General features: G+C 58.5%; 1 protein-coding gene across 1 annotated transcript in view; it reads left to right on the forward strand.

The window, feature by feature from the left end:
- The first annotated feature begins 210 nt into the window (after nt 1-210).
- Nucleotides 211-12,103, forward strand: part of SEMA6B (semaphorin 6B) — a 33,059-nt gene continuing 21,166 nt past the window's right edge. Inside the window, exon 1 of the mRNA XM_060092353.1 lies at nt 211-254. The gene's annotated coding sequence lies outside the window, so the exon portion shown is untranslated. The remainder of the gene's footprint in view (nt 255-12,103) is intronic.

Here is a 12,103-nt window from a genome sequence, read left to right on the forward strand (position 1 = left end):
GAGACTGGAAGGAATGAGGGAGGAGGGCCAGGCAGGGGTCCCTTGCCCACCTCAGGGCATGCTGGGGGCAGACCTGCTCCCCACCACACACTTGGATCAGTGGAGTAACCTTCCCACCTTCACTCTGATCATAACCTATTGGAATCTTCTTGCAGGGGAAACTGAGGCAGGACAAGAGGAACCGCTGGCCTCACTGGCCATTCCAGGACAGGTCTGGGATGAGAACTGGCCCACCGCTCCACGGGATCCTGGAGGTAAGGAGGCTTCCTTGACACTTGCCTGGACCTTAGCCAATACTCCATTGTCTTTACTGAGTGCCTACTGTGTGCCAGGTCTGTGTTGGGCAGTGCTGGGATCAAGACCAAGTGCCTTGACCAAGACAGCTTGGGGTCTTTGAAGAACCAAATGAATTCCAAAGTGGTCCCCACGGCCCACGAGGCCCTGCATGACCTGCCCCCCCGACACACACCCTATCACCTCTTCCCTCTCTCCCCCTGGATCATGCTGCTCCTGCTCCTCCTCTAGCAGGTCAGGAATGGTCCTTCCCCAGGGCCTTGGCACTGGCCGTTCCCCCCATCTGGAGCTCCCTCCCCCCACATACCTGCATGCTTTTCTCCCTTACCTCCTTCAGGTCTCTGCTCAGATGTCACCTCCTCCATGAGACCTCCCCTAACTACCTGCCTAATATCTCCCCCAACTCGGGCACTTCCCATCTTCTTTCCTTGCTTAATTTTTCTCCTTAGCACCATCTAGCCCAGCATAGATCTCACTCGTTTATGTTGCTTCTTGTCTGTCAACCCCATTGGGACGTCAGCTCCACGAGGCCAGGACTTCTATCTATTCTGTTTGCTGCTGTGTCCCCAGTGACTAAAACAAGTGGGGCATCCAGTAGGTACTCAATCCATACTCGTTAAATAAGTTCATCTTCTCCTGCCCTGAGCTGTGAGCATTGCCAGGACAGAACCTGGCTCTGTCTTGGTCACCATTGTGTCGCCAGCACTACCCGGCAGAGCCTGGTACACAGTAGGTGCTCAATAAAGTTAGCTGAATAAATAGGCCAATGAGGGTCAAGACCTACGGACTCGGCTCTGCTTCCTGAATGCATCAGAGGGTTTGTAGCCAAAGCTGAGTTTGTCCCAGGCAGGTCCCGAAGGGCACAAGGAGCCTAGGCGTGGAGGGTGAGCTCAGGGCCCGCCAACTGCACCTCCACACACTGACATCAGCGTCATTTGAGTCGAGAGCCTCGGTGGCAATGACGGAGTCGCCACCACATGAGGTCATTCACACACACCCTCTACTGTCACTGGCTGTTTTGGTTTTTTTTTTTTCCCATAACAGTTTTGATTTGATTTGATTTTTTTGTGTGGGAAAATATACCTAATGTAATATTATTTTAAGCATTTGTAAATGTTCAATTCAGTGGCATGAAAGACATTCCCATTGTTGTTCAGCCATCACCACTACCTAGACCCAAACTTTTCCACCTTCCCAAACTGAAACTCTGTCCCCATGAAACACTGACCCCCCCATCCCCTCCCACAGCCCCTGGCCCCCACCATCTACTTCCTGTCTCTGTGGATCTGACTCCTCTAGGGACCTCCTATGAGTGGAATCAGACAGTATTTATCCTTTTCGTGTCTGGCTTCTTTCACTGAGCATCACGTCCTCAAGGTTCATCCATGTTGTAGCAGGTGTCAAATTAACTGCAGTGGCCATGCCCATTCTACCACTCCATCACTGATCAAAAAATGAATTAACAAAAGGTCTCTTGGAGAAAAGGATATTGGCCAAACACATGAGGATCTTCCCAAGGAGAGGGAACAGCAAGTGCAAGGGTCCTGGGGTGGGGCTGAGCTCCATATGTTTGCTAGGCTGGAACAGGAAGCTTAGGGGAGGGTGGATTTTGAACAGGGAGAATGTGACACTTTTTCACCTCCCTCCAAGTGATGCTGGCTTCCTGCCCTTTCTGTGCCTCAGCTTCCTATCCACACCCAGGACAGACCCCAGGGAGCTCAAAGGTCCCTGGGTCCCTCACCACTTCTCCCTTCTGAGTACCAGGGTGCCCCTTGCCTCATTTGCATATTCAGATGAGGCCTTGAGGCTGGGGGTTCTGGGAGGACCCTGGACACACCCATGCCTTTCTGGGGATGTCACTGGTTCTGACCAGGAGGAAGCACTGTAATTGCTCTATTTCCACTCACAAATCAGGCAGGGAATGCTGCTGCTTCTCTCTCTACTATTTCCCAGGGGAATGTCTGGCGCTTGGAGCTCCAGCCAGACACACAGTCAGCTCAAGTCACAGCCCTGGGTCCAAGGGGCTGCAGAGAGGGTCTCAGGCTGGACAGCCCCCAGCCATCCCTGCTGGCTGCCTGGCTGAAGGCCTACTGTGTGCCCAGGCCTGGCACTCACCCTCTCCACTGCAATGGAGGGGGACTTGGGCAAACTCTAGGGCCCAGCATCCTGGGTTTAAATCCTTGCTCTGGCTCAAAATGTGTACAGTACCTGGAGCTATGCAGTGCACACAGCGGGCACTTAATAAGTGCTCCTGAAGTTATTACTTCACTGGATACCTCTCCCCCAGCCTGAAGAGGTGACCTCATGTTGCCCCATTTTGCTGCCGAGGGGACTGAGTGACCCTGGGCTCCTGCCCAGCTGGGCCTCAGTTCCCCCATCTGTACAATGAAGGCAGAGGTCTCAGGCCCCCATTCATTCATTCATTTGTTCAACACATTTGTTGAATGCTTACTGTGTGCCAGGCCCTGTTCTAGATGCTGGGGACACAGCCATGACCAAGGCAGACTCTGGCCCTGCCCTGGCAGAGCTGATTGCAGGGGTAGGGCAGAAGAGGGGGCAGGAATGGGAAGAGAAACAAGTAAATGGATAAAAGAAATACTGTTGGTGGGTTTCCCTGGTTGCGCAGTGGTTAAGAATCCGCCTGCCAATGCAGGCGACACAGGTTTGAGCCCTGGTCCGGGAAGATCCCACATGCTGTGGAGCAACTAAGCCCATGCACCACAACCACTGAGCCCGTGCGCCACAACTACTGAAGCCTGCGCGCCTAGAGCCTGAGCTCTGCAACAAGAGAAAGGCTGGGGGCAGCAAGGAAGACCCAATGCAGCTAAAAATAAACAAATAATAAGAATAAATTAATTATAAAAATTTAAAAAAGAACCTTCCAAGCTAGGAAGTCCCTTGGAAACGATTAAAAGCATGGGGTTCAAATTCCAGTTTTATCTCCTGGCTGTGTGAGTGGCCAAGCCATGTCTCTCTGGACCTCAGTTACCACACCTGAAAATGGGACAATAACAGTAGTCATGCTCTAGAATCATGGGGCTACATATAGTAGGTGCTCCATAAATGTTAGCTCATCATTATCATTATTACTATATGCACAAAATGGGTCATTTTCCCAGCGCAGGGGTGCTGTGTTGTCTCTGGAAAGGGCCACACCCTCTCTGGGCACCAGGCCCTCCAAATGCTCCAAAGGCCCCAGGACTATTTTTGAATCTGGAGGAGAGTCCCAAAGAGGAGCCCCTCAGCCTGCCCTGCGAGCAGGCAGGGGTCAAAGGGCAAGAGGCAGGGATGGGTCAAGGCTATGCCCGCCCCCCCACACGCACATGCACACACAACCCACCATGGGCTCTAGGCGGTTAGCTCTGCGGAGGGACCAGCTGGGCGGATTTAGCCAGCGCATCTGCCGCCGGAACAGCTGCCGTTGGCGGGGGGGGGAGGGGGGGGGGGGGAGGCTGGATGGGGGATATGGGACGAGGGAAAAATCTGTCCGAGGAGAATCGCGTCTGCGCTAACCAGCTGCAGGCTCACACTGGGGGGACACCCCGAATCCGCCCGGACCCCGGGCCCCTCCCCTGCTGCGGTCGCCCCCACGTGCCTCTGGGGGGAGGGGGCTCCGGGAGGCCCTGACGTCACAGGCGGCCTCAGCCAATCGGAACTGCCCTTTCCAAGACCCCCCCGGAGATTCCCAGGCCGGAGCCGGGAGCAGGGGCGCGACCGAGCAGCTAAGAGCCCCATTCTGGGCTTAAAAGAGGGCTCGGACCTGACTGGGGAAACCAAGGCTGGGACCCTCTAGGAATGGGGAGCGAGACCCAGCTGACCCCTCCGAGCCTCTGCCCATCCGCCTGGCTCCAGCGCGACCCAGAGAGGGGCATTGGCCGGCGGGAGTCACACAGCAGGGCGGCGAGGCAGGGAGCCCTGATGGGGGGCGCGCAGGCATCGGGACGGGGTTTTCCTTCCCCGCAGGCGCCAGGCACCAAGGCCGGGCTTAGCCTCAGCCTATCCCGGGGGACACAAAGGCCGCTTGACCCACTCCAGGTCTCCCCGGGACCCCTCGGACCCGGGGCCGCGGCCTGGACACGCGGGGAGGAAGGTGTTGGTGGCCGCGGGCACCCTCAAAACCCGCCCTGGATTCCTGCGGGTCGGAGCTGGACGGGAGCGCAGAGCTGCCCAACCTGACCTGAGAAACTGAGGCCCAGAGGGGCGGGGCTTTGCTCAGAGTCACACAGCTTGGAGGGTTCTGTTGGCGCTGGTGACCTCGGGCAAGTCCCTGCCCCTCCCGGGGCCTCCCTGGCTCACCCGGCGGGCAAGCTGTGAACTTCCTGCCACCCTCTTCCAGGTCAAGGCTCAGACAGTCAGGAGCCCAGGGCGGGGGAGGGAGCAGCCCGGTCTGACCTTGCCCTGGTCCGGGGCATGAAAGACCCATTCATGACTGCTGAAGCCTGGATGGCAGCTGAGCCAGCCCACGGGGGTGGGGCCTCCCTCAGGGCCTTTGTCCCAGCGGGTCCCTCTGCTTAGTATACCCTTCCCACCACCCCCTGCACCCCATGTACTCTGCCAGATCTGTCTGTCGTCCTTCTATGGCCCCCACATCACCTCGTGGACCTCCTGGGCCGCACAATGCCCCCCCCCCCGGTCTATCTCAGCAGGTATCTGTACCTTGAGTTCGGCAGCCACTGATTCTTCTGTCTCCCCTGCTAGACTGTAGGCAGGAAGCCAGTTTGCTTTGCTGACTGCTCAGTCCAGGACCTGGCACACAGTAGATGCTCAATAAATGTTTGTTGATGGAATAGGTTGCTGAGGAGCCCCGTCGGGCCAAGGCTGCAAGTGGGAGGGCACAGCACGTGGAATGGTATAGAGGTGAGAGGGGAATGCAGAGGCTGCACACCAAGCTGAAGTGCTGGGACTTACTTAACACGCCCCCCATTGCCGGGCTGGCCTCAGTCTCCCCAGGGGGTAGGAGGCAAGGGGGTAGAGTCCAGACAGACACAGGCAGGTGCTTGGCTGATTTGCCTGGGACTCTGGCTCAGCCGGAAAGCTTGTCAGAGCAAAACCACTGGCAGGAAGGCCTGGCTGCTATCGGAGATTTGTGGTCGCCAGGACGGCCCCTGGGCAGCTGCCGGGGGGGGGGGGGGGCTGGAAGAACCGGGTTGTCTCCACGGATGCCAGGGAGGCTGCAGGTGGCCCAGGATCCAATGTCCCACTGCGTGTGTGTGCCACTGGGAAGCCACACAGCCTGCCTGAGCCCCCAGACTGCTGGGAGCCCTGGGTGGGACTCAGCGGGCAAGGCACACACCAAAGGTGCTCAATAACCAAAGGCAAGAGGGTTTATGCAAGCTGGTCGACCTCTCTGTGCCTCAGTTTCCCATCTGTGGGAGCCTCGTGCGGCTGCCCTGAGGACTGAACAATGCGATGTATGCATCAAACATAAGTACACAGCAGGTGTGCAAGAAATGTCACTTAGATAAATATACAATAGCAGAACTTTTATGGAGCACCTCCTGTATACTGGAGATGCCAGAGGGACCGGGACAGCGTGCAGCGCAGTGGGGGAGACATACACAGTCACACCCATATGGAGAGGTGCTTTGGACAGAGAGAGACACTGAGGTCCTGAGAGGAGCTCTCTTTCTAAGATCACAAAGGGGCAGGGAGGTTACAGGGAGGTCTCGGAAACAGGAAGACCAGTTTGTCTTGGAGTCCCAAAGGCAGGGGGCCAGAGTGCTCCCCACCGGCTGAGGGTATGCTGCAGCCCCCTGGGAACATCTTTTCCCGTCAGGCCACATGGGCGCTGGGACAGAAGATAGCCATGGTCTCTGCAGCCAGTTTGCTCTGTTCAAATCCCAGTTCTGCCATTTTCTAACTGGGTGACCTTGGACAAGACGCCCCTCATGCCTCAGTTTCCTTACATGTCTACTGAGTATTGTTTAATATAATGTTTGTGGATTGAATAAATGTCCTCATATATGAAGAGGGCCATGCAGACCCCTGGAGTTCCTGACGCCGCAGCATCCCCATCATCCCTGAGGATCCGATAGAGGATGGATTCTGGGTATGCGGGACTGGCCAGAATGGACCGGGGCAGTAATTTGGGGAGGGGAGCGGCGATCAGGCCCTCCACCGAGACAAAAGCAAGGTGCCTTCTCTTGGGTCACTCCTCCACCCCCCACCCCCGCCCCCACCCCAGCGCCGCCGGCCGCCCACCTGGCTCCGCCCTCCGTTCCGCGCCGCCTTTGCTCCGGGCCGGGTTTTGCGCGGCTCCGGCCCGGCTTGGTAAGGGGGGGTTGCCGGGTTAGGGGGGGGCGGAGGTGGCAGAGTCGCGAGTCGCAGCGGCGGCCGCGGCGGGCAGAGGAGATGCGGCCGCGGCGCGCCCCCGGTCCGGCCGCCGCGCAGGGCCCCCCCCGGAGCCGACGCCAGCGCGCCAGGGGCCGGGGCTGAGCCCCCTCCCCCAGCGCAGCGCAGCGGGCCCGGGGGCGGGGAGAGCGCGCGCCCCCAGCCCCCCTCCCCACCCCGGGATGCCTGGCTGAGCCGGCCGGGCCGGGACAGGTGCGCGCACGAACCGCCCCCCCCGACCCGCGCCCTCCCGCCCTCGAGCTCCCTCCCGCGCACTCGCGGCGGCCGTGGCTCCGAGGTAAGCGCCCTGGGGCGTCTGCAAGAGGGGGGGCTGGGGAGGCGCTATCCCGGGGGTGTCTGTCAGCGCGCAGCTGGGGGCTGAATTGTTGGCTGGGGTGGCCGGGTCAGGCGCTATAATGGGGGGCCTGGGGGCCCCGCCACTGCGAGGGGGATGGATTGGGGCCGGAGAGGGGGTTTGTGGAGCTCTGTAACGGGAGGATCTGCCGGCAACGCAACTGGGGAGGGGGCTGGATTTTAGGGGGGTCGCAATATGGAGCGATATAATGGGGTCCAGTAACAACGCTTTGAAGGGTCTGGATTTGGGCCTGGGGCGCTGAATGAGACACCATAATGGGGGTGTTTAATGGCACCGCAGCTGGGGGGGCCTGGATTGTTGACTCGGGGCCTGTATGTGGAGCTATAATGGGGGTTCTGTCGGCACCGCAACGGGTGGAGGTTTTGTCCGGGGGGGCCGTAAGAGGCACAATAATGGGGGCTCGCGGCTGCGCCGCTGGGGAGCTGGATTTGGGCCCAGGTGGGGGGTTCAGGGCAGGCAGGGGGCCTGCTGGCCGGGGGTGGGAGGTGGTGCTGGGGGGCGGGGCCCTGGGCGCTAAGTCGAGGGCCCCCCGGGGCTGGTGCGGTGGTCCCGGCGAGGTGAGGCCCCTCCGCCCCACTCCGCGGTCCAGCCGCCGCACCTTGGGCGCCCCTGAACGAGTCCAGGGCCCGGGCCGCGGGGGAGGGGCCGCGGTGGGGGGAGAGAGTCAGCCGGTCCGGATCCCCTCCGCTGCAGTGGGAGCCCAAGGGTTCGGGGCCCCCCAAGAGCTGACAAAGGGACAAAGAAAGCGTCTCTCTCCGAGAGCTCTGGGAGGGGTGGGGGGCGCCGAGTGTGGCCCCCTCCCGTGGGCGCTGATTGGTCTCCAGGGTGGGGGTCACGTGCCCCCTGTCCCGCTCTCCCCCTCGGGGTGCCCTCCGAGTTTGGGGCACCTCCGCCCTGCTCTGCCCCTGCTCGGACGTGTAGACGCTGAAGCTGGGAGTTTTTGCAAGCGTCCTGGGGCTGGGGGCGATTCCCAGACCCTCAACCCCTGTTTGGCCCTCTCTGGCTGAGGTCTTTGGCATCCTCCCCCTTGAGGCTGTCATCTTTGACCCCCAGACTGGAGGGGAACTGGGGCTTGGGGTTAGGGGATTGGGCCTTTAAGTTTTGGGGGTCTCTTTTGGGTTTAAGGAGGAAGGGGGGGACTAATGGCTGGGGCTTCAGAAGAGCCCCCCCCAGTTTGCAAAATTACATTGCTTCATATTTTTCTGGGTTCCCTCAGCTTCTCAAGGGTACAGCGCACTCTCCAAAATCAAAGTTTAGTACCCCCCGGGGCATCTCCTCCCCTACAGACGCTGGCCAGTCCCTTTCCCATATCCTAGTAGATATGTTTTCTTTCAAGGATGAAATTTTGAAATTTTTGAATGTATCTGAGCAATTGCTGAAACTCTATTTAGACAGAGTACAGGGTGTGGGGAGAGGCTGGGAGTCAGGTGGGGTCAGTATTCTCCTGGGAGGGGGTCCTGAGCTCTTCGGGAAGGTAGCTGGGGGGTTCCTGTGGCACAGAGGACCTTGGATATTGGGTAGGTGGCAGCCTGGCAGGAGACTCATTAAACTGTAGCGTGTCCACCCTGAACTGGCCCATTCCCAAGAACAGACAGGGAGACTGAGGCCCAGGGAGGCGGCAGAATGGGTGGAGAGGGAAGCCAGGCCTCTCCACTGCTGGGGCTGTTAGATGGGGTCAAGGGGGAAAGGAGCCTCCACATCTGCTGAAACCCAAAATGCCAGCCCAAAGGTTTCCTTGGAAACCCTGGCCCCCCACCCAGCCGACCTGGGCAGGGCAGAAATTAGACCTGGAGCTTCCAACGCCCACCCCTCTCCAAAAAAAAAAAAAACATCATAGAGAAGGCTGGGGCCTGAGAGGAGGGGTGCTGCTGTGTGGCCTCAGACAGGTCTCTAGCCCTCTCTGGGCTGCGATCTCCCCAGAAGGTTTTAGGACCTGAGTGGAGGGAGATAAGGCAGAGAGAGGTCCCAAGGAATACCCTGGATTTGTAACCTCTCCCTCCAGTCCCCACCTGCCTTCTGCCAGGGCTGAGCACCCATGGGGCCTAAGGGTCCTGTTGCCTCCTCTGCTTTGAGGTGAGAGCACGACTCCCAGCGGAGGTATTGAGTCACCAGGGAGGGGCCATTCACTTCTGTCCTCTGGTCAAAGAAGGTGCTGGAGATGTGAGCTGCAGGAGGGTTTGGTGTCTGCAGTGGCTGCCCAGGGCTTGAGCTGAGAGTTGCTGGGGTTACCGGGGGCTGGACCAGGAAGATAGAAATCAAACTGTCCTTGCAAAGGTGACCCTGACGTCAGCTGGCGGGACAGGTAAGCTGGGTCCCCCGGGGCTGAAGGATGTGCCGGTCACTGCCCATGTCCCGGGAAGGAGGGTGTCCCTAACTGACCCTGTGGGGTGGCCCTGTCCTGTGTGCCCAGCCCTTTGCCAGGTGATGATGGGGAACCCAGAGAGGACTCAGCCAGGGTCAGGACAGGTGGAAGCAAGGATGCCAGTGCCAGCATCCCCTGCCTGGAGGAGGGGATGCTGGCACTGGCCTTGAGGGGTGAGAAGGCGGTTGCCAGGAGGCGAGGGGGACAGGGATTCCAGGTGGGGGGAGCAGTGGGGAAAACCACGGAGGGGTGTGTTGGGGGACTCCTGAGTGACTGGGCTATTTTAAGGGTGGGAGACAATAAACAATGAGGCCTGAGAGGTGACAGGGGCTGGGGATGCCAAGCTGGGGAGCGGGCTTTATCCTGAGGGCAATAGGGAGCCATCGAAGATCTTGGAGCAGGGGAGGGAATGGGCCACGTTTCAGACCTTGAGCAGCCGTGGGGAAGGATAGCTACCAGGAGATAGGTTTTCCAGAATGCTGGAAAAATGTTTAGGATACAGTGATTCCAAAATTCTAAGCCATTTAAGGGGCTGCAGATTCTCAGACTGATTCATTCAAGACCCAGTGGTGATTGGGGTTGACCGTGGGTGGGGCCTCATTTAGCAGAAACAGGGACACTGAGGCTCATGGCAGCCTGGGAGGGGGCCCTGGCCACCTGCCCCACATCCCGTGGTCAAATTATCTAGGAGTTGGCTTCAGGGGACAGACCCGCACGCTAGATACCCCAACCGTTGTGACCGGTGTAGGTTTGGCTTGCCAGAGCCAGGGTTTGATGTGTGGCCTGAGAGGTCTGGGCCTGAGCCACATAATTCTCTCTTATTATCACAGTCGTTCATCACCTGCCCTTGAGGAATGTCCAGATGAAGTGGCAGGCATTAGAATGTGCTAAGGAGGTGACTTGGGAGGCCAAGGACCCCTCTTCCATCTCTTTGGGCAGGGATACAGGGGTGGCCCCCTACCAGCCACCCTTGAAGCTCCTTCACTGGCCCCAGGGTCCAAAGGTGGTAGCCCCAGGGTCCAAAGGTGGTAGCCCCAGGGCCTGCTGGGAGGGAAGCCCAGTCTAGTGAGGACTACATTTCCCAGGATGCATTTTGTCCCAGGCTGAGCCTGTCTTCCAAGGGCTGACCTAGGAGAGAGCTTGCCGACTGCAGGATCCCAGAGAGGATTGTGGGTACATGGGTTTTCAGGAGGGCCCAGGGGGAGACTTGGTCCAGAGCGGTAGGGAAGGTCAGTCACTAAACAGATGCTCCCAGTGGCCTCTGTGTGCCTGGCCCTGGGCTGGGTGATGCTGGGATCGCAGAGAGGGAGATTTAGCTCTAGTGCCTGGTTGGCCCTCAAGGGTCTTCCAGGCTCAGGGAGGGGAAACAGGCAGACCCTGACCCTCTTGGCTACATCGGATCAGAGTTGGGGCAAAATGGGGCTGAGGAAAGCTGGCTCTTCCCAGTGGATCAGAGAAGATGCATCGAGGAGGGGCATTGCCTCTAGGACCATGATGGATGTGTAGGAGTTCACCAGGGGGAAGCCACATGTTTTCTGATAGTTTCAGAACCTTCTCCCTTTCTTGAAGGCCCAATAAGAATCCCATGGGGCAGTTGAGACAACCCCTCTGAATTTTTGCCTTTAGAGATTGCCACAAAAGTTGGATCAGACTTACCTGGGTTGGAATTCATCTCTTCATTCACTCACTCCCTCATGCCCCCTCTCTAAGCCTCAGTTTCCCCATCTGTGAAACATGGATGCTATTCTCTCTCCCTTAAGGTTGAACATTTAAACAAGAGGATGCAGGGAAAATGCCAGGCCTGGACCTGTTCTTTTCTTACTCTAGAAAAAGGAATAATTTTGAAAAACAGAAGCTTGTGGCCTCTGGTCCTGATCTCATTGAGAGCTGTGGGGTCTTTGCTCTCATTTCATGAGTTGACAGATATTTAGTGACTGCCTACTATATGCCAGGTGCTGGGAACCCAGCAATGACCAAGGCAGACCAGGCCCTGCCCTTGCCAAGCTCACACTAGATGGGAACATGGACACTAACTCAGGAAAGAAAGTGAATCGAGTATAACAAGTGCCCCGAGGACAATGACACTGAGAAGGGCGGGGCTGTTTTAGCTGATGATGTCAGGGAGGGTGTCTCTGAGGAGGTGGTGTTTGAGCTGAGACCTGGAAAATGAAAAGGAGCCAGTCTTGCAGAGAACTGGAAGAGCCTTCCGGGCAGAGGGCACAGCCCGTGCAAAGGCCCTGGGGCAGGACTGTGCATGGTGTGTTGGAGGAACAGTGAGGAGGCCACTGTGTCTGGAGCAGTGGGAGCTAGGGGGAGAGAGGGAGGAGGGGAGGGCAGGGAGGGGACGGCACAGGTCATGCAGGTCCCTGTGGGCCACAGGGAGGACTTGGACTTTTACCCCAGTGAGGTGGGAGCCCTGGAGGACTGGGCAGAGGAGAGGCGGGGCCTGACTCAAGTGCTCACAGGCGCCTTTTGGCTGCTGCAGGGAGCACAGACTGTGGGCAGCAAGGGCCAGCGCTGGGGGACCCTGTGGAGGGGTCTGCACTGGTCCAGATGAACCATGATGGGGGCCAGCCAGGGTGAGGCAGTAGAGGGGAAAAGAAGTGGGCGGATCAGGGTAGATTTTGGACTTGCTAGATGTGGGGAACTGAGAACCCCTTTCTCTGGGGGCACATAGTGCTAAGGTTAAGAGTGTGGTGTCTGGACCATATGGCCTGGGTTCAAAAACCAGTCTGGCCTTT

The sequence above is a fragment of the Mesoplodon densirostris genome, chromosome 3 (assembly GCF_025265405.1).
Source record: "Mesoplodon densirostris isolate mMesDen1 chromosome 3, mMesDen1 primary haplotype, whole genome shotgun sequence".
Classification (NCBI taxonomy): Eukaryota; Metazoa; Chordata; class Mammalia; order Artiodactyla; family Ziphiidae; genus Mesoplodon; species Mesoplodon densirostris.